The 26,914-nt window shown below is 38.9% G+C and overlaps 1 protein-coding gene across 10 annotated transcripts in view; it reads left to right on the top strand.

Annotated features, from left to right (window-relative positions):
• The window catches only part of RET (ret proto-oncogene), a 263,437-nt gene that overhangs the window by 86,435 nt on the left and 150,088 nt on the right, over positions 1-26,914 (top strand). For all 10 annotated transcript variants that reach the window (XM_069019242.1, XM_069019246.1, XM_069019245.1 and 7 more), the window contains one exon: positions 23,336-23,436. The gene's annotated coding sequence lies outside the window, so the exon portion shown is untranslated. The remainder of the gene's footprint in view (positions 1-23,335; positions 23,437-26,914) is intronic.

The following is a 26,914-nucleotide window of genomic DNA, read 5'->3' as shown; positions in this document are numbered from 1 at the left end:
ATTGTTGCAATTAATGTTATTTACCATTTATAGTGAAATGATAGCAATATGTCTGAAACATATTAGTTTTGAATGGTTAGAAATATAGTTTTCATTGCTTACAAACCAGGTCGTGATAGCCATTGCTGAGTGATCCTACTCAGCATGTGAGGATCACTCTGAAACTGTATGTGGTGAGAATGCCTGATATGTAGTCATTCAGGTGTCAAGGGCATTTAGCTGCAATTACATACCTTAATATTACATTTTAAATAGTACATCTGGGTGTGACAGTGTCTATAAAACCAGGGTTAGCTGGTAACCACGTAAAAATCTGTATAAGTGAAGTATAGTTTGGCCTGTAGAAACCTTCTCATTGCCTGTTAAACTATGCTGAGTTAAAGAAAATGTAGGTATCTATTCCTGTATAAATTTTTCTGTGCTCTGCACTTAATGAATAGTGACTCTGCAACATATGCATTCTGGCAAAGCAAAGCGGAATACTTGTATTTGGCAGCTTTGATTCACCCACAGTTGTCTTTTCTTCTCCTTGGTCAAAGAGTGGATTAAACCATTTCTCCCTTTGAATGTAGAACTCTGCATTTAGAAAAATCCCATTCTTTAGTGTGCAAGTTGTAATGGCAAGGTTTGATTTCATGATTTTCCAAAAGAAAGAAGCTGAGTTTCTATTTGAAGGTGTTGAGGAACACCAGTGATTGGAACAATTTGGAGACCTTTGCAAGCTCTAACTTGAAAGTTTATTTAGTGCTATTGTATACATTGCCAGTACTACATTTTTTCCTTTGCAAGGGAGAAATAGGCAGAAAGGCTTGAGGAGAAGGATGTGGTATTTCCTAGAACAACTTGTTTAAGGCCAGCTCTGTGTGCCTCAGCAGCCCAAATGAGAGGGACAGAGACTTCTTTCTAATCTTTTCTGCATGATTTAATCTACCTTTGCACAAGAAACTTATCAGACTTTGAATATTCAAACTTGGGCTTCTTAGTAATTCCCACAAAAATCGCTGCAGCCTAAACCTGTCTTTCTCCACAGTTGTTTTTTCTCCGAACAATTAAAACAATATTTGAGTAGCTTATATATCATCACATTCATACTATTCATAGTTTTAATATTTTCGCTTCAGTAATATTCAAAATAGATGAATAGATGAAAGGCACGACTTTAATTTTAATGGTGGGGCATGGCCCTGAAGATATTACATGTATTGCATTCCTCTGGGGTCTCTATGGGCACAAATGAGTTAGAAAAAATGAGTTATAGGTGTCAATATCATGTCAAACTGTTCAGCAGAATGCTACAATGTATTACGTGTCTTGCAGGGGGAAAAAACATTTGAAGAAATTACTAGTTGAAGCTGGTGTATACTTCATTTGTTCATTACCCTAATTCAAAGCTTGCAGAGAACCATGTAGGAGCAAATTATAGTTCATAAATACCAAAAGTGTCATGGTTTATTGAGCCTATTATTCTGAGGATTTTTCCAGTTAAAAGCAAATGCCTGAAAATTTGACTTTTCTCTCTAAGAAAGTGCAAAGCTTATGTTTTTGTATCTTAAGATATGATGCCTGACTGACCTGTAGGGTGACAAAACAATGCCACTCCTGTGTGACTGAAATTCATGCATTCGAGGTCTTAGGGAGTATTTGTAAGGAAACCACTTTTAAGAGTAGATGGCAGAAATACAGTTTTGGGACTAAGTGATTATTTTTTTAAAGTTTGCAGCTGCCTAAAGTTGCTTAAGGGTATAAAATAGTTAAGAGTCTTATGGAAAATACTTTAGAGGGCAGAAAGCAGGCAGAGTAGACAAAAGAGGATGGAAAATAGATTAATTACATAGTTTTCACCATATCACATGGTTATCACTCTGATGTGTGCCATCATAGAAATACAAGCTGTAAGAATTGTGTTTAATCTGTGTACTTGTTTTATGGGTTCACTTTAAGTGATTTAATCAGTCAACCATAGTTTTTTTGCTTAATTCTGAAAAATACCTACTAATATAGTCACAAATTGAGCATAAGCAGACTGATTCAAGGTCTCATGGAAACCCAAACCAAAACTATTCCACAGCTCTAAAATGAGGAAGGTAACTGGGCTGAATTGCATACTCTTGTTACCTTCCAGAAGATTAATGTATCAAAATTGTTTATTTTAAGCTACATCACTTTGCACATTTAAAGAGCACTGTGCTGAAGGCTGTAATACTACTCAAGAAGGTGCATCCTTCAAACCTGATGCATTCCTGATTTGCCAATTCCTGGGAGTAGTTGCACAGTCTCATAGTTAGTCAGGAGTTTGTTGTGCTGGGGAAGTCCATTTCTGACCTCTTGGAGAATTAACCGTGTTGTGGGTGAATATGAAATGATCACAGAATGGTAAAGTTGGAAGGAACACCTGGAGGTCGTCTAGTACAACCTCAGAGTCCCCAAGAACACAGTCTGGATTGTGCCTGGGCAACTTTTGTAGATGTCCTATGAGGGAGACTCCGCAACATCTCCTGGTCAGCCTGTTCCAGTGCTCAATCACCCCCACAGTAGAGCTCTTCCACGTGTTCAGGTGGAACTTCCTGTGCATCAGTTTTTGCCCGCTGCCTCTTGTCTGTGGCTGGGCACCAGTGAGCAAAGCCTGATCCATCCACTTGGCAACCTCCCTTTAGATACTTATAGACATTGATAAAGTCCTCTCTTGGTTATCTCTTCTCTAGGCTGAACAGGCCCAGCCCCCTCAGCCTTTCCTTTCAAGAGAGATGCTTCAATCCCTTCATCATCCCCATTGTCCTTCACTGGACCTGCTCCAGGAGCTCCATGTCTCTCTCTCTGAGAAGCCCAGAACTACACAACACTCCAGGATGAGGCCCCACATGGCTGAGGAGAGGGGCAGGGTCAGCTCTCTTGAGCTTCTGGCAATGCTCTTCCTAATGCACCCCATGAAGGCTGATAACTTGCAGGTTGTTGAGGACAGGGCAGAGGTATTTAGGTGCCACTGATGGTTACTTTGGATGAACACATTTTTCCTGGCAGCCCCTTTGAATTTGTATCTGTTGCTGTTGTACTATCTAGCTTGAAGAACAAATCTATATCCATTATGCTATATGGCTAAAAGAGAATATCTTTACTCAAAGTTTTTCAGAAGGGTCTTCAGAAAATGAGCTATTGACCCAAAGTAGTAGAATTTGTAGTTCAAAAAGATAACGGGCACTAGTTTCTAATAATTTCTAATAATTGCGAAAACTCTATGGAGGTGTTTGAAGTCCACAGCCGCTTCTACAAGAATTCTTTTGCTACATCTTGGGCTACAAGCAGTAATAATAACATTAAACCCCCCTTATCTAAGTAAATATGCAGCTTGGAAATACAATTACCAGATGATTCGTGATAAAATCAAATGCAAATCTGGAAAACCTGGCAAAAATTACAGGAAAATTATGGTTATGGAAGGACTGTTGAATGACTTCTTCCAGATGCAGTATCTGCTGCTTAACAGTTACAGGACATTAATGTACCAGGATTTTGGGAATACTAGCCATGAATTTTAATTGGATGGTCATCCTCTTGCAGATCCCCAAGAGGATATGCTGGAACAATTTTCTAGTAGCATGTTCATACAGAGAAGATGGAAGATCAAATAGAGTTTTAGAGTTCAAAATAATGGTCAGCCAGGACTCACATCTTGGCTGTCACTTCTTTTATGTTTTGTTTCTACATTTGGATTATTTTCTAAGTGCATATGAGGGCTCTGATACTCAGGCTGGTCAGAGATCCCAGGTGATATTCAGCCGCAAATGATTTTGCTCTGCCAGGAGGATTTAAAGGGCATCCTCCTAAGCCTGGTTCTTGCATCAGGTACCTTCTCCATTGTTAGGTGAATGTGGTATTCCCTTTACGTGTCTGCAAAAGACATGTCCCATATGACACCACAGGAATATGAGCAGGAAGGAGAAGGCAGAAGAAACTTGGAAGGGAAGGAATCAAGCAGTGGAACAAATAGTAAAGAGTTTGTGGCGCAGTTATATTTGTAGGGGAGGAGCTGCAAAGAAGCTTTGTTTTTCTCATGCTTGGAGTAGTGAGGTGCAGAAAACAAAGCCATGGAGATACTTCCTGTGCAGATTTTTCTCATGCATTCATGGAGTCCTTTTTGACTATGTGGTCTGCAGTTTATGACAACTACCTTTAGTCACTGCTGCAAGAAAGTGAAAATCTAAGAGGCAGTAAGCTGAGTGTAAGGGGTATGAACTAAACTGCCAGTGATTTCAGGTCCCTTCTCTTAGTACAATGTGTACACACAGAACTTATGCAGGTTTTCCCAGAATGGCATTGCACCAATGGGAACAGAGGCGTTAATGGTGTTGTTCATCTTTAGATCTGTGGTTGATAATGCGCACAGAGAATTCCCCAAGCAATTTGCAAAGATCAGGTCGGGATATTTCCTTTGCTTGATTTGTCTTTTATGTCCATTTAGGCTGACTGCCCCAGCCTGGGACTGTTTAGATCCAGGTAGAGAGGCCACCTATCCCCAGGAATAAGTGATGCTATCTCTGTCTACTGAGGACACAGAAAATAGGATTGGTTCTCATTTGCCTCAGAAAGAGAGATCAGTAGTAACAGCAGGAAAAGTTTCACCAAGAACTAGCTTGATGAAGTGAATCTTTTCATTTTCTTGTTCTCCCTAGCTCATGCTTTTTTGAGGTATAGTTTTGGTAGGCAGGTACCAAATGCTGTGCAGATGCAAAACAGTCTTCCTGGGTCACATCTGTTAGCAGGTGATTCCTGGAAGCTAAAATCTGCTTTTGTAGAAGATTCTGTTGTACTCTGGGAAGGCCAGGAGGCAAGGATTGAATAGTGCTCTACGAGAAAGTGCTGGAAATGTTCAGTTAAAATAGAAGCCTAGGTTTTATTAAGATACATACTGAGGAATGGAGATAGAACTTTTTCTGTCAGCATAGGTGATAGTTCTGTGAGATGATTTTTATCTTAGATTGTATGATCTAAATACTTCAGCTTTTCCCTTTTTGTTTTCCCAAATAAAAGCACTGATTAAATCACTCAAAATCCCAAATCTGGCAAAAGGACAGTACCTTTCCCCTGCAGTTCCTCTGTTGCTGCTCCCAAAGCCTTGTAGCTGTAAACACTGATATTGCTGATATGCCAGATTCTCACACTGATGTGCAAGTCACCCCTTTGTACCCCTTTTTGTACCCCTTGATTGTAGCTTTTGCTTTGCAGTAGGGGATCCAATAATTTCCATGTACAGAGTTTACTGACAATCAGCCATGTGGCAGCTGATCCTCATCAAAAGTACTCCAAACTTTCTCTCCCTCCCTCTGTCTTTTCCCCCAAAAATAACTTCCACTTTTAGACTCAATATACGCCATTAGAGATGGACCCTCTAATAAACAGCTGTGAATGTGAGCCTGTTTTCAGCATCCTTTGTGCAGCACCCTGGAGCTGGTGTGTGCTAACCCCTGTTACAGAAATAACTTTTTACATATATCCTTTCAATGTATCCACAGGCTAAAGATCTCTGAGGGATATCTTAATGTGCCACACTTCTGTTACACAATTCTTCTTATGTGATAAGTTTAAAGATCTTCCAATTATAAATGGAGTTTGTATTCTCACATGCTGTTGGCATTCAAGATCAGAGTTTCAGAGTTAGGGGGTTATAAATATATGAGAATAATCTATGTAATATAGTTTTAAAAATTAAGTGTCATTATAGTGTCATTATCATTAAACTGGAAAGTATATTCAGTACAGCTAGGTACTATCCTGTCACCTAAATGTTTGAGGATCAAAAGAAATAGTTAAGATTTCTTCAAGTGGCAGCCTAAAAAGAATTTACAAGTTCTACAGTGGCAGGATACTTATAACTGAGGCTGCTTTTCACATTAATCAATATTATATTTCACAGCAGAGCATTGTAACTCTTCTTTTTCAGTTATAGAAAACAAATATTTTTTTCCAACAACTCTGTGAATTAATTAATGCCATTTATTCTTCTGATTCTAACCAAAGGTTGTCAGGTTCCCTTAGCCTGTGTATTGACCTGTAATATAACCTTCCATTTCCTGCATCTGCTATTAAATGGAATAAAATTCATAATGGTTGCACTCCTGAGCAGCTGTTCACCTATCCCGTATTGTCAGGTCACCAGGGAAAGTTGCTAATACTTGAGGAGAACTTCACTGGTATATTGATGTCTTTTGTTGTTCAATTAACATTTCTAATGTGGAAGAAAAGAAGATAGTATTTAATATGTCAGCCAGCCTTAAGACAACTCTGTTTCCATTTTCTAATGCCAAAACCTAATACAATGTTTATGGCCATTAGAGTTAAAATACTTTCCTTATTAGCTGCCTAAGTGCATTTTTTCAACAATAATAATGAAGGGCACTCAGTAAACGAGAACTAATTAATCTCCTCAGTCTCCTTTTTATATTTATCTGATGCCAAAAGCAATATACTTTTTCTCTAAAGCAGATTAAAACTAAACTGTGGATGATGCCTCCTTCCTGAACAAAACCTGCAAAATTATCAATTTCCGTGATTATTGTTATCTCTCCTTTCAGAATGCTGCATATTACTAACTGGGTTTTTGTTTCTGCTACTCTCTGACAGCAAAGGTTTGACATATTGCTGCTAGAATGCAAGGAAGCTGCAGGGATCCACAGCCCAGGACCTGCCATTCCTACATTCCTGTGTAGTGTTAGAGACACTCCAGTATCAGACTTTGCTGCAGCCCAACAATTGAGGCGGTGTGAGGAGGCTTAAACGCTCCTAGAAGGCTAAATCTCCATGAGCACAAGTTGAAGCAAAGTAATAACATTTTCTTAATGGATCCAAACTTATTTGGAAATAGTGGATTGGAGGAAAGAAGCCAGAGCACACGGTGGTGTATCATGAAAGACATTTCCTTGGCCATCTGTGATTGGCTTGTGCTTCTTTGAGCCAATTCAGAGTTTGAAGAATTGAACGGGGCCCACTGACACAGGACAACAGGCTCTTGCCTCAGGGCGGTGTCTGCTGTGCCAGGATGTTTCAGAAGAAATGGATGTGTTTCCCCATACAGGATGCAGTAGATTGTATAGGGAGCTACCAGGCACACTGGGTGTGAAGTTTATGCTGAATTATAATTACTTTTTTTGATCACTAATGAAAGGATGAAAAATATAATTGGCTTGACTGTCTAGACATTAACTTCTGCTATGATTGTATTGAATTATTATTAATGTACTGTTATTTTTTTATACTATGTATTAGTTAACATGGAATTCAGATATTCTATGTGTTAATGATGTAACTATTAACCAAATACAGGTCTTTTCAGCCTTCCTCCTGTCATCCTTCAACCAATGACTCCCTTATCATTCTAATGTTTTTTTCCAGAATGAATTTGGAGTGAAAAATTTGTAATTTGCTGAAAAACTTCAATGTTCCTCTTCACTTTTTTGTTAAGAGAATATCCTTATTTTAAGTTTTAGACTATAGGACTTTTCTATCAGTTGGCAACCTTAGCTTTGACACAAAACACTAACTTGCAGTGTTTCTTTGAGGGTTTTTGTTGGGGTTTTTTTCCTGTAAAAGTTGATATTTTTATTTTCAGTTATATTCCATGAGTGTATCACACGCAAAGGCCCATCTTATTCAGTATCCTGTATATACTGAAGACAAGGCTACACACCTTGGGAAGAATGGAAGATCAGGGAAACAGTTTTGATTTTGCCTGAGTTTTTTTAAATGCTCAGAACCTTCTCCCAGGTTAAAGGAAAGGCTTTTTCCTGTTTTACTTTAAAAAGTAAAGATGTGTCTATTTTAAGTTCTAGTAAGTCAGAATGAATGTTGTAATCAAGTCGAGTCTTGAATACACCTTCTTAGGAAGGAAGATGATTAAAAAGTTCTGGCAAAGTCTGTAAGGTTGCAGTATAAGAGTAAAAAGGAAAAAAAATGTTTTTCTTAAGCCATCTTACAGAATAAGATACTATGAAAATATCACAAGGTAGAAAATTAGAACTGGATGTGATGATTCCTAATTTTTTGTTTTTAAGGATAGTTGTAAGGCAAGCTATCTAATTTTCTTTAGGGATTCCTAAGGAGTCAGCTTGCTCCTGGAAGCTTAATGCTAGCAAACATTCTACAGGGTTACTGCAGGTGTTCTGGAGGATTTTAATCTTCTCTACACAACTTGCACTTCTTCTTATGAGCCTGGGTGTGTTCTGATTTTCCATCCATGGGTACAGACAATTTCCACTGTTTTAACTCTTTCTCCAAGGTACAGCCTTTCTCTGTAAGGAAATTCACTCCTGCTGATCCTGTAGCATATCTCGTTTTGGAGTTCACCCTGGTGAACAGGGTGGGATGATACTGAGTAGTTTTGTGTACAAACATAACTTTTAATCTCTATGGTGACTGGGTAACTTCTCTCCTCTCCTTGTTCCTTCCTTACCTCTAGCTAACAAAAATTGTCCTGGGTTCACTTCAAAACTCAAGCAGCTGTCCTCATCAAAAGATATTCTGAATATCTTTTTACTTCGAGGCTTGCATCTCCACCCTTACAGTGCACAAGTTATACTGGGAAGATGGACTTAGCCCAAGAATTGTGCTTGTATCTGGATGTTGTCTGTCACGGTGAACATTGTTTTATTTAGTTAGTTATTTACTGAAACTTGTAAAGAAAAAGTTTCATACTTGGTTTTGATTCCTTTCCATGTTGTTCCTGAGTGTCATAATCTTCATTAGGTGTGATGGTATGAGTTACTGAGCCTTTCAACACGTGATGTAGAATGGTAAAATATAGCTTCCATATTCCTTCCTTTTTTCCAAAGCACTTTAAGCAAATTGGCAATCTAATTATTGATTTATAAAAGGAAAGGAATTAATACAGCCTCCCATACCCTTTGGCGGTAAGAGTATTTAAAAGTGAACTATGCTTAAATTTCATAAAAGCCTCCTCAGCAAATCAGTAGAAGAATATTGATCTTGAAATAAGTATGTGAATTCTAATTGTGTTTTGTCTTTCCACTGGAGGACCATTACTTTATTTAGCTGGAGTTCATTCTTTACTTGCATAGTCTTGGTATGTTGTCTGTGAAAACTGCCTTTATGTTTGAGCAAGGCTTGTAACCACCCAGTTTTGCTGATCTTTTCTTTTTAAAAGAGTGTATTGACATGTGAGAGCTAAAGAGAGGCTTTTAAGATCAAGTTACCATCACCAAAAGTCTCAGCAACATATGACAATGGTTCCTGGTATAGAGCTGTCTGTTAAATGAGTAAGTCAGATGCCAAGTACAATAATTGCTTCTTGCTGTACTTCACTCACAAATCAATTTATTCTGATTATAAACCACCGTCTTAATAACATACAGTGTAATTACATATATATTTTAATCTTGGAAAACCACATACATCTGTAGGTTAATCCTGCTACTTTCACAAGTGGATTTCAACTGGTAAAAGGGAACAGTCTCAGCTACTTTGTAAGTTTTGAAACATCTGATCTGGCTATTCTTTCATTAGAAGATTTTGGAAAAGAGAGAGAGAAATGAGGCTCTAATGATCACACAACTCTATTGCATTTAAAGGCAAGGGAAAAGAAGGAAAGGATAGGAACTCTGAATGTTTAACAATGTTTTTAAAATCAGTAGTTTTGAAAAGAAAAGTTTTAAATGTATCTCTTTTGTAATTAAAAATTCAAATCAAAAGGTAGTTTAAACAATTTCTTCAAAAAGTTAAATATCTTTTGACGGAAATCTCTGTTTCTGCCTGAACAAATTGAAGCAGCTTTGCAGAATGTAATACGGGAGGGTTTCAGCATTGGTGTGATAGTTGAATGTAGAGGTTTACATTCCTTTATCTTCCCATCATTGAATGTTAAAATCAAGTGGAAGTTTCTTACTGTTTCCTAAGTTTATAGTTAGTATAGCATTGTGCTTTGTTTTAACTGAGCTGTAGAGCCTTTTAAAAGCAACTCTGCAGTACAGACTTTAGGAACTCTTTAGCCATCTGTAGTCTCGCACTGAGTGGGCATGAGGTGCTCTCAAGGAGAACTTAAGCAAGTTTTGATGGGGAGAAATAGTAGTCTTTGGGTTTGGTTTCTTTTAATCTAGCATTAAGCTAATACCTGAGGGGCATATAAGAGAACAGTAAATGGAGATGCATTGTTATGTGGACTCTGGATACCCCATAAAAAGGCCCCACCTGAGCCAGCAGTTTTGTCATCCAAGAGCAATGGGCCACTTGGGTGCAGCACTGTGCTAGGTACTGTTCCTCGAAAGTTTACTGATGGCCACTATGTGTTGGTCTCGTCTTCTGGGGAGTAAGGGATAGCATAAAAGGAAGCGGCCCCAAATTGCTCCATGGGAGGTTTAGGTTACCTAGTAGGCAAAACTTCTTCACCAAAAGGTTTGTCAAGCATTGGAACAGGCTGCCCAGGGAAAATGGTTGAGTCACCATCCCTGGAGGAATTTCAGAGATGTGTAGACATGGTGCTTACAGATATGGTTTAGCCTTGGGCTTCCCACTCTTAGGTTTATGCTTGGACTCAAAGATCGTAGAATAGTTTGGGTTGAAAGGGACCTTTAAATGTCATCAAGCCCAACCCTCCTGCAGTAAGCAGGGACATCTTCAACTAGATCAGGTTGCTCAGTGTCCCACCCAACCTGACTTGGAATGTTTCCAAGGATGAGGCATCTACTACCTCTCTGGGCAACCTCTACCAGTGTTTCAACACCCTTATTGTAGCAAAAAGGATCTTTTCCAGCTTAAATCATTCCATGATTCTATGGACATGACTGACAGCTTACTCAGCCATGTCTACTGTGATGGACTAGAAATTCACATTTTTAGAACTTACTTCTATCTGGATTTTGTACTGTGTTTGCATTTCCTAAAACCTCTGTTGCAGCATAGTTTAAACAAACAGAGAACAATGAGCAATTGGGCGGAATTCCAGTTCTTCAGTTTAACACTTAATTGATGTTTTCCTGACTAAAGACCGAATAATCTCTGTGTACATTGAGAATAAATTCTTTCCACAAATCCAAATTATATTGGGTAATTTAGATGCAAAAATATTTAGCCTAATGAACAAGTTACAGCAGGGTAAAAGATTACTCAAATTACTCTGCATTTAAGTTGAGTAGAGATTTAGTAGCAGATTTAGCGACCGTTAGAATATCATTTTGTGTTGGCAATTTTGGAGAAGTTACTTCAATTGCAGTAGGAGAAATCTTTATATCATACAGAGAGAAGATGTTTGTAATAAAAAGCTAACAACTCAGCATCAGTTAGTGCTGTTTCATAGCGAACCTACTTGGAAAAGCTCTCAATTTTAGGGAGGGAGAGAATATCTCAATATTTATATTTATTGAACCAGAGGAAAACAGCTTAGTTCACTACTAGAAATAACAACTAGAAAAGAATAATGTGTAGCTGACACCACTCCTGTTCCTTCTGGCATTTGCCTTTACTTTTCTGTGCTTCTCATTCCAATTGCAACTCTGAAACACAATTTGGAGATTCAGTCAAGTGCAATAAAATGAAAATGGAAGACAGGATTTTTTTCCCCTTGCTTGCCTGTCATAAATACTTCAGCTGTTTTACTTGGAATCCTCATATCATGAAATGAAATCTTTATGGGAAGATTTTTAATATCCAGAGTTAATATTGGGATCCTAGTATTTTGAACAGCATATGAATATAAATCTTGCCTTGGAAAACCTTAAAACTTGATGAACAAATTAACAAGTGAGGGTTATGAGGGAAAACATTATCCTCATTTTAAAGAGGAACAGTTGGCACACTAGGAGAAAAGTGTTTTTGCCAAAGCCACACTGCAGGGCAGGATGACAAAAAAATTAATGCTTTGTTTCCTCTAACAGCAAAGGCAGTTCCCAGTGTGTTTTGTTTGCTTGCTTTTCTCCATTGCTGTTTTTCAGATTTGTATTATGTACTCAGGCTATTTGTCTGCTTACAAGTCATCACAGTAAGTTGCAGTAGCACCCACAGAAGACACATCTAACCGTGATAAAGGAAAGTAAAACCATTGCCTGAGAAACTTGGTTTGAAACATTCTTGGGCTGACAGTGGCCCTGAGGGCTTGAGGACTTACTGTGTCAGTCTCAGTCCTGGTCCAGTGCCTGACCATGAGCTATCATTCCTGTTTAGGAGGGATAAGGAGCTCAAAACCTCTGCTAAATGCAGCTATTGAATGCATAAGTGAGTGTTGAAAAGAGCTCATTAATGGTAATTTTCTTTCAAATGTTTGAAAAATTCCTGTTGTGTCACTCTGAAAAAACTTCCAGAGTTTACTCTTAAGAAGGAATGTTGCAGTGACCAAAAGAACCACTCAAAAAAATGGAGGAATGGCTGGTGGATTTGGGTGTTCTTTTCTAAAAGTCACAGTGTTTGTGTATTTTTTGATCTTGTCTCTTTTATAGCACCTTTCAAAACAAAACAAAAAGCCCCAGGCAAGAACCCAGAAACATACAAATGGATAGCTTTAGGATCCTGATGGGAATACTGCCCGCAAGGTAAAAAGAAATATTAAAAAAGTGCCAAACATGCAGACCTGTCATCCTTTGCCTTAATGGGCACTTACAAATGTGCTACTTGCAAGAGATGTTCTTCCACAATATGATTGTGGTTATAAAACAAACAGCATGGTCAATAATATGATCTAATCTGATTGAAGAGGTCAGTTAGAAAATTATTACCCACTTTACAACCCATTAACATCAAACCTACATTACAGGAATGTATGTGATAGATTAAAAACTTGCTTACTTAAAGCAAGAAGGTCTAAATAAACTCCATTATAAATGTTTTTTTACATTTGAAGCAAAAAAATTACCCCCTTGGTGACTGGAATGCAATGGGGAGAGTCAGAACAAGTTGCTGAGTTTAGCTTTTTAATCTCTTTGCCTGAATCCTATCTAGCAGACGTTTGGGGAAGTAGAAAAGACATTTTTGGATGATTAGCTTCTGCTTTGTGATTGACACACTGAGGAGGCTGCAAGAAAGCAATTCAAGGGAAATGGAAGCTGTTGAATGGAGTTACTGGAATTAGGAAAGAAAAAAAAAGCTTTGCTTGATACAGAGCAAATTATTTGCTGTATCAGGAAAGACCCAATGACCCTTCCAGTCTTGTATCCTGCCTGCAATGTTGATTTATACCAGACGCTTCAAATGAAGATATAAATCCCCATAATACGTTTACCTGTAATTGTATAATAGTGTGCAAGGAGGGTATGTTCTTTCTTGACACCAGCCCATGATCAGCATATGCCCTGTAGCATATATATTGAAAGCTTCTGTCTTTACTCCTAGCTGATGAAATTGCAGATGCTTATGGCAGTCATATAAGTCAATGCAGGTGGATGGCTGAGCATGTTGTGTGGCAAACCACTCATGCTCATTGAATTGCCTGAATGTTAGCTAGTTAATTCTAGGGCAGTTTCCATAGGATGTTATGCCACAAAGTTAGGAGGACACTCTCTTGGGCTATGTAGTGCCCTTTAACTGGTAATGGCAAAGGAAGGTGCTAATCGTCTTCTGGCTCTAGTTTCCTGAGCAGTTATGCAGAGTCTACATATATCTATATTATCTGCTGGACCACTTTTTATCCAATGCAAGGTGTTATGTAATCAGCTTCTTTCTTGTTTCAACTGGCTTAGCTAGATGCCAACATACCTTTAAGGTATATTGCCTGATATTTCAGATTGCTTTAGGTTTCTTTTCCTGCTTAATTTCTATATGAATTTTCAGATGCAAGCTTCTGAGGGAATCTGTGGTTATGTTTGCCTCCAAAGTCCCTGGTGAGTAAGGTGAGTTAGAAGGGAAGATCTAGGTCTGGTCCTCTTTGTTTCTAAAATCCTATCTGTCTTGAGGTGACTGCGTGCATCCTCTCCTGTAGTTAATATTGCACTGGTGACATATAGGTTTCATGTATGAGTGCTGGGATTGTCCTGTGTAATGTGCACTTCATCACTGAGTTCATCCAGCAGCTGCCCATAGCACCAGCCTGACAGATTTCACAGGTGGTCGTAAGCTTAGTACCTGCTCAGTTGTCTGCCCAGCTTCTGTAGGAGGTCCTGGAACTTGAGAGTGGCTTGTGGCAGTGGCAGCATCTTGCTGTAGATGTGAGAATGCTGCATCTGTGTGCTGTATTCGGGATGGCAAAGAGGTAATGAAGCTGGGGCTGGAACAGCCCTGCAGAATTGCCTGGAGCCCCCCTTCATCAGAGCTATGAACACACATTAGGTCATGGGGGGCAGCATGCACAAGAAGCTTCCCTTGCTGTGCTGGTACTACAGTGTTTGTGTCCCCATCATTTTCCCTGTCTATCTCCAGGCTGGAAGCAGGTCTTTAGCAAGATCAGTTGCTTCTGTGCTGTACTGCTTCCGGGCACAAATCAGGCTGCTGTACCTCTGCCTTTAATGTAGGGTGGTCTGCGGAGATTTGTACTGCCAGCAATTTGAACATTTCCAGGCTGGTCAAGGCTGTGCTACAGGCCTATTTACATTTGGCACCGAGCCTGTGAAGTTCCATGCCATCATTTCTGCCTGGCATTCCTGTCTGCTCGAGTTGCTCTGACTCAAAGGCATTTACAGGTGACCTGACTGCTTGCCAGGAAATATTTACCTCCTCAGTGACTGTGGTATGTCAGGGAAATGTGCTTTTTGGCTGGCTGAGGAGGAACTGGATGTCCATCAGGACCAGACTTAAGAGTGGTGCAAGGTTTGTGAGCTGGATCATATTTGCTTGCCATATCCATCACAATATCTGTGAGAGAAAGAACGGGAGGCAGGGTGACCCACACTGTGCAGCTGCAAGAATTGTAAAGTCAATTCCATGCAGGAAGCCCCAGATGAGTCCTTTATACACAATGTGTTACTGTGTGTTCGCTGCTTCAGTGATGTGGTTTCCAAGCCATTTTTTTCTTTTGTCTTTCCATTTTATTTTTTTTTTTCAGGTGATAAGAGGGAGGAAGAAAACCTTTTATCATGTTTCTGTTAGCGCTTCTTCTGAAGCACTGTATTCCTCATCACCTCCATGCTCCATCTGGATGCCTGGCTGGCTGTGCCAGATGAAACCATAAACCCTGCATAATATGCCATGCTCTCTTCCCATAAGTTTCCCTTTCATGCTCTTTGTTCCTTCATCTCTCTCCAGGGATGGAACGATTTATGCTAACAGATATAGCTATAAATGAGACATTTTTCTACAAGGTGAGGTAAGAACAATGGTGCAAAACTATATTACTACTAGTAAAAGTAAACACAGAGAAGCAGCAGAACTAGTTGATGATAGCCATTAAACAGGCATAATTTTATTTGCTGTAAGGCTTAGACAATTAAAATAAGAACAAGTGAGTAACTACCAACAGTTTTTAACAAAGGCAAATAGTAATGCAGCCAGTGCAGTATGTGGGGTTTTATTTTAAAATATTTTTTGGTTTATCTTAATTAGTTTCAGTTATTTTTGGTTCATGTTCTTTTTACTCATCTTGGAATTTTGGAAAGGAGAGTGGGATTCAATACGACTGAATTGCTTCATCATGTTGTACAAATGATGCTGCTCATCAGTAAGTGGAATGTGAGTAGAAATGAGCTGAAACAGTAAAGAGGAATGTTGGTGTAAGAGCAAAGAAAAGTTTTTATATTACTTGTCCTATTTAAATCTTATGCTGTTCTGTGAATTAAGTTTGCTGGGAGTATTTAGCAGACTATTTTTGTTGGATTAATATTGATTTTGTAACATTCATTTTATGTAATTGCCTTGAGCTTTACTTGGGGGCTGGAATCAGTCTCATATTATTTTCTGAAAATTTGAATTTCTTGGTTTTAATGTGACGTAAAGAGGTAAAACACCTCAAAGATAATTGTTAGTAAGAAAAGTATGTTCCTATCCATCTCGAGTTAGTTCTTACATTGCTTTATGCTGCAGGGATGGTTCAGCACTATCAAGCTAAGCTCTGTATATCAATCTATAATGATGAAGTTAAAACCAAGCAAAATGTGGGTTTGCCTTCAAAAGGATTTAGAAAAGATTTATGACGGTGTCTCATGAACCTTTAAAAAGGACGTATTCTGTTAAAGCATTCGTTTCACTTTTTCTTTGTGCTTTGGTGAGGCCTGCCATGAGGGGAAAGGAAGTTTAACTGAGAAATCCAAGATTACTCAGCTGGTACAGTGAAAACATGCATTAAACATGTAGGTCTAGGCAATATTTTTCCTTGTATATCAGGACTGTGATTTTGCATATATTCCTTTAAGTCAAATCAACTTTGCTGTAAGGTTTCTTTGAGCACAGGAATCTTGAAATTCTGGAGTTCAAAACTGTGGGGCTTTGATCCAGTAGGCAAGCTTGCCAAGAGAATGTGTCCCTTTGCACTTCAGTGAACCATGGCTTTGGTTTTTGTTTTCTCAGTAACTTAAAACTACTTTTCTTTACATTGTGGCTGAGATATTGCTACTTACTAGAGGGCCTCCAGTGCTGATATTTTAAAGGAATGGAAAAGTTTAACCACACACATAGATTTTATTAAAATCCTGGCATTTTGCTAAGTATTCTTTTAGGCAAATTTTAGGCAAAATCAACACTTTTCCTTTGTGAATTGCCATATGCTTCAGTGGACAGTGGGCAGGATTTACCAGCAGCATAGCAGGTCTGTGAAAGCCCAGGCATTTAGTGTGGTGAATGTTGTAACAACAAACTATTAGCACTTTGCTGCCTCCAGCAAGAATAGCTCAGTAATTCAGTTTAGTAAAATATGGTGATATTTTAGTGCCAATAATCAGATCTGGAGACTTTCAAAAACTACAGTTACGGTGTATTATTTCTGCTGCCCTATGGCAAGGGCTTTAGGCACTGAAATTGCTTTGGGGAACCAATATATATAGTGTTGCTAATGTTAGTGATTCATGTATCTACTGAATCATTTTTTTGTTTGCTGTTTTGCTCAGTTTCTGTAGTTCAGACAAGACAAAGCAGTTCTTTTTATGAAAAGGAAATGAAAGAACATAACAAGGGTAAGTTATAAACCGCAGAGCTTCTGACATAAACAGGAGGCAAATGGCCCTGCAGCAGTTATGCATAAATGAGTAGGTTGTAGTAAGTTGTAGCTGAGAGCATAATTTTGGCCAGGATTGTCATCAGACACCTCTGGTATCTAACAAGGGGAGAGGTAATGGCTAAAGTATTTGAGCAATATGTCAGATTGTATCTGCACAAACATGGTAGGAAGTGTTAAAAAATCAGCTTTCCTAGGTGTTCCTCAAAAAGCAAACTGAGAATGTTTTGAGGGAGAGTGAGTTGATGCTGAGACATGGGTATGTCCCACCCCAGCTTCCCTAGAGCAATGCCATGAAGCCAGCTATGCATATGCATGCAAGAAGACAGCATGTATGTTTTGTTTGTGAGGAATGAACAGTTAGGCACATGTCCAGAGGAAGAAAGGATGGTGTCTGGAGTCAATGATAAGGTAACAAATGTACGCCTTAGTGTAGATTAGCCAGGTTCAAAACCTCCTAATTAGTTCCAAGTGAGGTTAAAAAGGGCCTGACTAGTAGTTAGATTCATTGTGTCCAAGGAGCATAGCTAAAGTGTGGCAAGTGCACTCTGCAAGGAGGTGGGAAAGAGGAGAGTAATGCAGGCTGGACCATCCCCTCTTACCTTACCTTTTGCCCTGTGTGGTATCATTCTCTGAAACAGCTGCGTGAAAAGGTACCGTGTATGAATTGGAGTTTCAAAGAAACACACAGATGTCTCATGCCTCAATTAATTTGTGTTGAGAATCTGTGTCTGAAGGGAGAAATCCAGGCTTTGTAGGGACCTCATATAAGCAAGTCTTGGACTGGACTTTATAATGTCTCACATGTCCCAGTTGTTTCAACTATGGGAGACAGGGATGCCAAAAACTTACAAAGACTAGCCAATTTACTTTTTTTCCCCCCTGCAGTGCATTACTGTGCTCACAGGAAGAGGAGGAAGTGCTAGGTTTAGGGGAAAGCATCAGTGTCCATGATACTGCTGCATCACATAAGATAAAGTACACACAGTATGCATAGGTTAGACCGAACTAACTGGGTTGCTGGTTTCTGGAACAGAATTCTCACAAAAGCCATGTTTAGATTTTGTTGAATTATAGTTCTGACAAAGACTAAGTTTATTTATAGGTAAGGTGTTTTGCAGTGAAAATGTGCATAAGTATTGGAGACAAAACAAATTACTGTGTAAATACTCTGAGTTATACCTTTTGTTAGATGTTTCAGTTAAATTCACTGATATTTAAAGTATTGAAGATCTTTTAAGGTAGAACATATATTCTTGTGTGTGTTTTCCGGGCCAGATTGCAGAATCAAAAAAAGAGCAAGTATATACCTCCTTCATAAACCTACAGACTAATCTGACTCACGAGGAGTCAGACCCAGCCCTTCCTGTCTAAGCTTTGATCCTGAATTTGGGAAGTTGCATAACTAGATGCTGTTAAAGAAAATCAAAGTGTTGTCTGGCTGGATTATGAATTTCCAGAGGGGTAGGTAGGGTACAGCACAGTTCAAGTGCTTGCTTCTAATATTCACATGCTATTAATGTCATTTAAAGCACCAACTGAATTAGGCCTGCCTTGGAAAATTAAGTATGTTGCACATTTTTCCAGGGATTCAGGACTTCCACAGGTGGAATTCACTGGTGCAATAGACAGTTGGGGTGTATGGCTGTAGACCTGGCATACTTAGTTCCTCTCTTGTAGAGTTTGCTGTATGACACTTGGGTAAGTAGCTGTTCATGCCCTACAGATTCAGGTGGGCTCCATTTCCCCACTAATTCTGTTTCTATGGTTATCTGCACTATTAGCATGTCCTGGAAAAGACCTTCTCCTCTGAGTAAGCTGCCAGCTGGCCAGTAGCTGACACATAGGCATTAGCTGCCACTGGGGAAAATCAGGGTGAAATGAGTTATTTAGAATACTTTGGCACAATGAGGTTCTGAACCCCTGGTGAATGGTGAATATGTTTAGATACAGAAGCGTTATTCTACCAGTTAAGTGCCAAAGAGCCAGTGTTCCAGTGTAGACTTAAAGGAAAGTCAGACCTCTGAAAATAAATTATATTAAGGAGAGATAGTGAAACCCTGCTACTGAAAAGGAAAGTGAAAATGAGGTAAGCATGCCAAATATTGTGTTAAATGTTATGGCAAGAAACGTATTACACATATTCTTCTCAGCTTCCTGAATTTGGTTAAAAAGAATATTGATGAACTAGAAAAAACATGTCTCGCTTTTAGTCCTTTCCTCCTGAGCATGTTCCCAACAGGGATACTGTTGAGTACCAAGTTCCCAAAATAAATGCTAATGTAATGACACCCCAGCACATTGTAACAGAATCACAGAATTGTTAAGGTTAGAAAAGACCTTTAAGGAAATTTCATAATGCAATGGGAGTTAGTCATCTTCTGCTGTGATTTATCTGGATTACTCATTTCCTTATTTTGAAGAATATGTATATTACAGAATCCATGCCTTGAGCCATGCTTGTTGATAGCGTTTTTAATGCCCATGTTACTATTCAGATGGACTTTCTTCTTTGGAGGAAGAAACAGCTACATAAAATGATTATTTTTTCACAGCTTTTCAGAATTATTTTACAGCTTTTCAGAATACTTTGTGTGTCAAATCCAGGTAGATCTAGAATGTATGAGCTCTATTCTCTTCATATATCTGTACCTGGTGTTTCTGCATAGTTACAGTTAAAAGAAGTCCACAGAAGAATCAAACCTCAGCTTGAATAAGAAAGTGATCTGCTGTAATACAGAATATCAGCTCATTTCAGACACGACTACATTAAATTATTCTTATTTATCATTAGACTAATACAGAGTCCATAAAAACTCCCAAAAAGCCAAGTGGAAATAGTATTGTGAACATTCTACTGAAGTTAGCTAGTAACAGAGAAAGTGTGGAGCTGTAGTAAAGAATCTGTGTTGAACTGGAGGCATTTTCTGAGGAAGTTTCTTCCCTCTTCTTTATTTGATGAGAGTAGGAAATTTAAGCCATCATCTGAATGATTCTGCAGGGAAGAGAACCCTGAGTGTGTTCAAACCTTAGAAGGGTTTTTTTTTCCCCTCTGTTGTTTTTTTTTTGTTTTTTTTTTCTGCATCATTTAAAATTAGACTATACTGAGGTCATGTGGATAGAGGAGTATTTCTCCATTTATCTATGACTGGGCAAATAAGATAATAGCTACATATAGCTGAGACTACAGCTGGCTGCATATCATCCATCTACCTTGGATCCTATGCTGCAGAGATTTGTGCAAGGGCCACATGCAAGCGGAATCCAGGTGTGCTGCCAGCAGGTCACCTGCTCCCCTGGCCTGCAGGACACTGTTCGAGAAGTCCTGGTAAAGGGATGATGGAGATCAAATGTCAGCTTTTCACAGATCACATGCAGAGAACCTGGAGCTGCCTGCACATATTTCAGCTTATGAATTATATCTGAAATATCTGGTATCTTGTACAGGAACAACAACATCGTGTGCAAATGATGATGGCATTTTAATTTCTTTCATACCAAAACACTGGTATGTCTTTTCACACAGAAAACTCATTTAATGTTCCAGTTAAAATCTGAAGGGGATTTTCTGCCGTAAGATAAAACATGAAAACTTGAAGGAAAATCTGCAAATAAAAGAATAGGGGAAGTCTGGGTTATTTGTTGTAAGTAATATTTCTTGACTAGTCAGATAACCTTAACATTATTAGTCTGTGCTTTATGCACATGGATTCTTCTGCATGGAGAAGAACTTGAAAGCAGAATGCTCTGAAAGATCATCCTCATCCGTCTCTGTCCCCTTTATGCTTGCACAACAGAAGTGTAAGAGTGCGTTAGGAATAAATGGCGGTAATGTACTGATGGGAATACTTTCAAAGTGGACAACACAGCCTGGATGAAGCCCAACACTTAAGGGTATGAGGCCTGTGATTAATCCTCAGATTCTCATATGTAACACTGTATGCACTTTAAAGTCTAGGAAGCTAGTTTGAAAATGATGCAATAAAGATTTATCAAGAGGTGTGTATTTGCAGGTAGAGAAGTGACAAGCACCAGGATGTATTGAGGTTTGAATAATTTCCAGGCATTTGAGGAGAGCTGCTAGGAAAGCCTTTCTCCTTGATGTACTTTCTGTGAAGTTTTGGGAACACAGGAAAAAAGCTGGGCCAAAAAAAAGTAGCTTTATCCTTTTTGCTTTGCTGGGGATCTTCTTCCAGAGTCTGTGAGCTGCTTTTATTTCCTACAAACCCCCAAGTTATTTTCTTTTTTTTTTCTTTCTTTTCCTCTGAGAAGTGCCATCTGGTTTCCAGTATTTGCTTCTTTTTCTAAGGAGACAATATTTTGGGATAGGAAGCGTCCTTTTGTCTCTGATTTCTGTGTGACACTGGTTTACTGTTTAGATGTGCAATTTGTCAAAAACTTTCTAGCAATTTGTGTTCATCTGTAGACATGCTGTTCACTACCAACATCCTTTGCTTTTTACCATTGCCATTTCCAATGCTGACAATTTGTCTTCAAAAGATAAATAGGTTTTTTTCAAGAAAATGAAATGGCTGACCCTACCAGTATTTGATAATTGATGGCTGTATTTTCACATATACTATGTAGTTATTCCTATGCTAGCTATGGTATTCATTACCCTTTTGAATCCCAGGCTACTATTTATAGCAAAGGCAAGAATCTGCACAAGAAAACCTGGACTTGATTAATATTCTTAATTACTCTGTACTGGACCAAAAGGTAATATTTCTTACTGTCTCCTGTTAATAATCAGTTATGTCTCAAAGCACTTGGATCAATAACCTATATTTTTTTCCTTGGGAACCGTGCTTCTTGTATTAGTAGGAAAGTATTCCGATAAAGAAGCCTGCAAATGTTAACTAAAATTCTTCAGAAATTTGTTATTGATTTTCTACAAGTTTGTCAAATTGGAGATATTCACAGAGCTCAGCAGTTGGGGTTTTTTAACAGAATATTTCTTAGAGGATATCAGCCAGCTCTGTGGAGTGCTGGGACATTAAGCGGGGTAGTATTTTATATGGGCTCATTTTATATGTGTTCATCTCTTGACTGCCTGCTAAGGCACAAACTCCTTCCCACTTTGTGCTAGAGCAGCTCTTTGCAAAAGTAACTGTTGTCTCTCAGGAACACACTTATATATTACTTTAGGTACAGCACTGTGTCAACAGCTCTCCAGGATGGGGCAGTGGGATCTTTTCCTGGATGCTGTACCCACATACAGACATGATTTAAACCAGTTGTCCTTTGGCTTCAACTGTAAATTTCAGGTTAACTGGGCGGTCGTCAGCAGTCTTCTTCATAAGCTTTGTGATGGTTTGCACTGCCACTGGCTCACTGCCCTGGGCCTCCTTCTGTTGCTGTTATTCTCCTGTTTATTCTCTGAGTTGTGCCATTAGAGCCTCTGCACACATTGCTGAGCGATTTATTAATATGATGTGTCCTTAATTTCTTTGGCAGCCTCACAGGGCCAAGGTGACAGTGAGAGAGGATCGAGCTTCTATAGGTTTCTATTCCTCCCCATAACTGTGCTGTGGGTCTGTGTATGTGTAAGCTTGAAACTATTCTAACATGGAATTAACTATTCCCTTAGTTCCTACCTATAACCCTGATCTAACTGCAGCCATAATATCTTACTATCTTAAGAGTGATCATCAGGAGGATGGGGACAGATGCTTTTCAGTGGAGACTAGCAACAAGACAAGGGCCAATGGGCATGACCTGAAACATAGGAAATTCTATCTGAATATAAGGAAAGCCTTCTTTACTTTGGAAGTGACTGAAACGGGCTGCCCAGAGAGGCTCTGAAGTGTCCTTCTCTGGAGATATTAAAAATCTGCTGGATGTGACCCAGTGCAACCAGCTCTAGCTGATTCTGCTTTAGCAGGGGCCTTGGACTAGATGACCTCCAGAGGTTCTTTCCAACCCAACCATTCTGTGATTCTGTGATAATACTGACAACTGACATTCTGGTCTTTGCTCCCTGCAGTGTTAAATCATAAAGGCAAAGCCTTGCATTGCTGTTAGTTTTGTGGAGAGTGGGAGGAAGAGAAATCCCAGAAGTGAAAGTGATAGGATGTGGATAACAGATTTTAATTGCTGCTTTCTCAGACTGTCTGTAGCCTGGCGGAAACAGATTTTCCTGCTGATTCGCATAAAAGAAGACAATGTTTTAAATATTGATGTGTATGTGAAGGCATTATAATGTGCCCAGATGGACCTCTTCAACTGTACTTTTCTGATAATGTGTGTTGTGTTTTTTCTAATTGGCAGCCACTGTGTTCCAGTCCAGCACACCATCCCTCCTGACCACTGCTGTTCCTAAGGCAGTGTGGCTGCCTGATGTTCTTCCTGCTGGTAGCTGAATAGTTCAGGTATGTCACTAACATAAAAACAGAGTGATTAGATTTTTTTCCTATTTTTTTTGTTCACTCTTTGGTTGATGAACTATTTCACTTGAGCTAGCATGTAAGTACTTTATTTTTAAACTATGAAGATACCCAGCAACTCAGTTTTTCAAGTTCACTGAAGCAAAATGTTTGAAGTTTATTTAAGTTTTACAGGTTGGGGTTTTTTAAGGTTTTTCAACTAGAAAATACAGACTTAAAAAAATTTTTTTTTCGTTAACTTGGGTTCACTACCATGTTTGTCAGCCCAGGACTGTTTTGTGCAAACACACTATCTACACTCCCTCCTCTCAAATTGCCCAGCTCTAACCATGGGATTTCAGCTAGACAGCCATCTCAACGCTTTTTGATGTAAAGACATTTTAAACAGGTTCAAAGGGTTAACAGACAGGACGAGAGAGAAGCTATTTCTGTATCTAAGACTTCAGTGGGAATGATTTACTGTGAACAGAAGAGCATATCTCAAAAGTAATCTTTTTATCTGTCTCTGCCTGCAGAAAAATTTATGATGACGTAAGGATATCTATAATGGCACAATTTACATGGCACCTTTTGGCTGATGAGAAATAGCAGTCTCAAAATGACTAAAGAGATTAGGAGTTTTAGCCTTGTTTCCAAAAATAATGTACTCACAGAATTGTTGACATTTTTTTCTGGTTTAATCATTTCACCAAGGCATTTATTACTTGTACGTACGTCAGAAGCCAAAATAATAATGCAAATAGAAGCCTTATCAATCAGCTGGTTAAATTTTCATGCTCTTTTGGTGTAGCCTTTTTTGGTCTTTGGAGTAAATTTGACAGCTTCAGGTGCTGCTGCTTAACACAGCTTGAAGATGTGCTACATGGTTCTATGCTGTTTGATATACTTGGCAAAACTAAGGGCAAAAAAGCAGAAGTATAATTTCAAAAGTATCAGTGGTATATTGAACCTTAAATACTGCTGATATTTCACTTGGACTTTAGGTTTGAAATGCCCAGGTTTTCTGAGTCAGTGGTACTTGAACTTGTAGAACACTTGAATGTTCAGTATTATTTCCCTCCTTTGTTCTGAATTCAGCTCAGGTATTTTAGATGCAAGAACGTAAGACCTGATCCCCTGCAGAGTTAGTGTGGTTAAAAGTGCTAGAAATGTAAACTTTTTGGAAAAATGGATACTTTCTTTCAGATACCATTGGAGAGGTTTCTGAGGTATCAACCGAAGAACTTTTGATGAAAATAAATGAAGGCACTTTAGAGTTGTTGGTGGCCTGCTGTTAGGACACTCATGTGGCAATGGGAGTCCTCAGTTCAATCAGATGCTCTTCCTCAAGGCAAGCACCCCAGCACAGCTTTCCTACTGTTGTGGGGGAAGAGTTTAATTACAAAACACATGATTTGGGGTCTGTCTCTGTAACAGATTGATTTTGTTCTATTTTATTTTTCTTGTTTGTGAATGGGAGGACAAAAAAATTCCTTGTCTTCTTATGGTAGTGGGGTAGGGTTTTTTTGGTTTATTTATTTATTTGTTAATCCATAAATATCAGCTTTTTTTCCTCATATACTCCTTCAAGTATGAAGGAATACGTTGGGGTTCCCAGTGAAAGGCCTGTTGTACTTTAAGGGTAAAGAGATGAAAGATTAAGCCACATCCATCTACCCTCCATAGAGCAAAGCCAAACTCTTGTTTCCGAGGTTTCACAAAAACACCTATAATGTCTTTTGTATGGAATACTTTTGTATTCCAACGTCACTTTTTCATTGAGTTTGCATTTCTGTGACTCCACTAATGCCATTAAACAATTTTGTGTGTGTCCTCAGGTGATACATCCTTCAGAAAGGCAGTGGTAAAGATCAGTTATTATATCCTCTGTGACCTTTTGGTTTATCATTTCAAATGACCTGCAGCGGACTCTGCCTAAGGCGTGCAGTTGCTTTGTGGCACAGTGGTTCCAAATGTCAGTATCTGTTTTTATTCTGTATGTATTTTGCATGTAGTTGTTTCTTAGCTTACTTGGAGATGGGGAAGTCTGGTGAGTACCTCAAGGGGATTGGATTTTAGGTGAGACTAGCTAATGAAATAAATTGTTAATGGCTAATGGTGTTAATTGCTATGTAGCATGAGTATAATCACTTCTAAGGTGACTATAGGCCATATCAAGGATCCTATAGCAAAAATCACCCAGGTTAATGAGAAATGAACAGGACAAGCCCAGCAGTGATGGGACCATGATGCAGCAACCCAAAACCACACCAGTTTTTCTGCCCTGAACAGCTATTATGATAGGTGGAGTCCAAAGTTGTGGAATAAATTAACTCAATGGACTCTCACAGGAATGGTGCATAGGCTCAGGGAATGATACCTATATATACATATATATATATATATATATGTGTGTGTGTACATCAAAGGACCAAGAAGAAGGATGGTTGTTAACTGGGATACATTGCAAAATGTGAGACCTAGGCATGGTATAAATGGTATGGAGAGACCTAGGCATGGTATAAATGGTATGGAATAATGGATGGATACTGTCATGGTTTTGGCTGGGATAGGATTAATTTTCTTCCTCATAGCTGGTACAGTGCAGTGTTTTGAATTAACTATGAGAATGATGTTGATAATACACTGTTTTAGTAGTGGCTTAGCAGTGTTTACTCTAAGTCAGGGACTTTCAGTTTCCCCTGCTCTGCCAGTGAGGAGGTGCACAGGAAGCTGGGAGGGAGCAAAGCCAGAACAGCTGTCCTGAACAGGTCAAAGGGATATTCCACACTACAGACTGTCATGCCCAGTATGCAAACTGGGGGAGTTGGCCTGGAGGTGCCAGTCAGTGCTCGGGGAAGGACTGGGCATCGGTCAGCTGGTGATGGCCAATTGTATTATGTATGCATCACTTGTATTTCCTGGGTTTTATTTCTCTTTATCACTCATTTTAATTTCAATTATTATTATTATTAATTATTATTGTTACATTTTACTTTATTTCAATTGTTTAACTATTCTTGGCTCACAGGTTTTACCTTTTTCCAATTCCATTCCCCTGGCTGGGAAAGGGGGAATGAGCGAGTGGCTACATGGTGCTTATTTGCCAGCGGGGGTTAAACCACAACAATAGCTTGAAATGTGGAAATATTTATATTGGGTATTTTGGGTCTGCTTAATTGGTAATCAGCTAAAATCCTTTCATAATCACAAATGAGACTTGTATGCTTTTTTGGTAGGGAATATGCTGCAAACTTTAAAAGGCTTTGGGGTTTTAATTTCTTTCCAGAAAAACCCTCAGAGTAGGTGAAAAGGCTGTGTAACGCTCAGGGAAGGTCATTAAAGTTTTCAATTTAAATTGATTACAAGGAAATGATATGCCAGAGGAAAAAACAATAGATGAAAAGAAGTGTCCTGGATGGCAAGAGAAGATGAATGCTCTGTGTTTTCCCCACCTCAGATTGTCCATGACAAAGTATGATTG

This window comes from Aphelocoma coerulescens, chromosome 6 (assembly GCF_041296385.1).
Source record: "Aphelocoma coerulescens isolate FSJ_1873_10779 chromosome 6, UR_Acoe_1.0, whole genome shotgun sequence".
NCBI classification, from domain to species: domain Eukaryota; kingdom Metazoa; phylum Chordata; class Aves; order Passeriformes; family Corvidae; genus Aphelocoma; species Aphelocoma coerulescens.
This window is presented reverse-complemented; position numbering and strand designations above follow the sequence as displayed.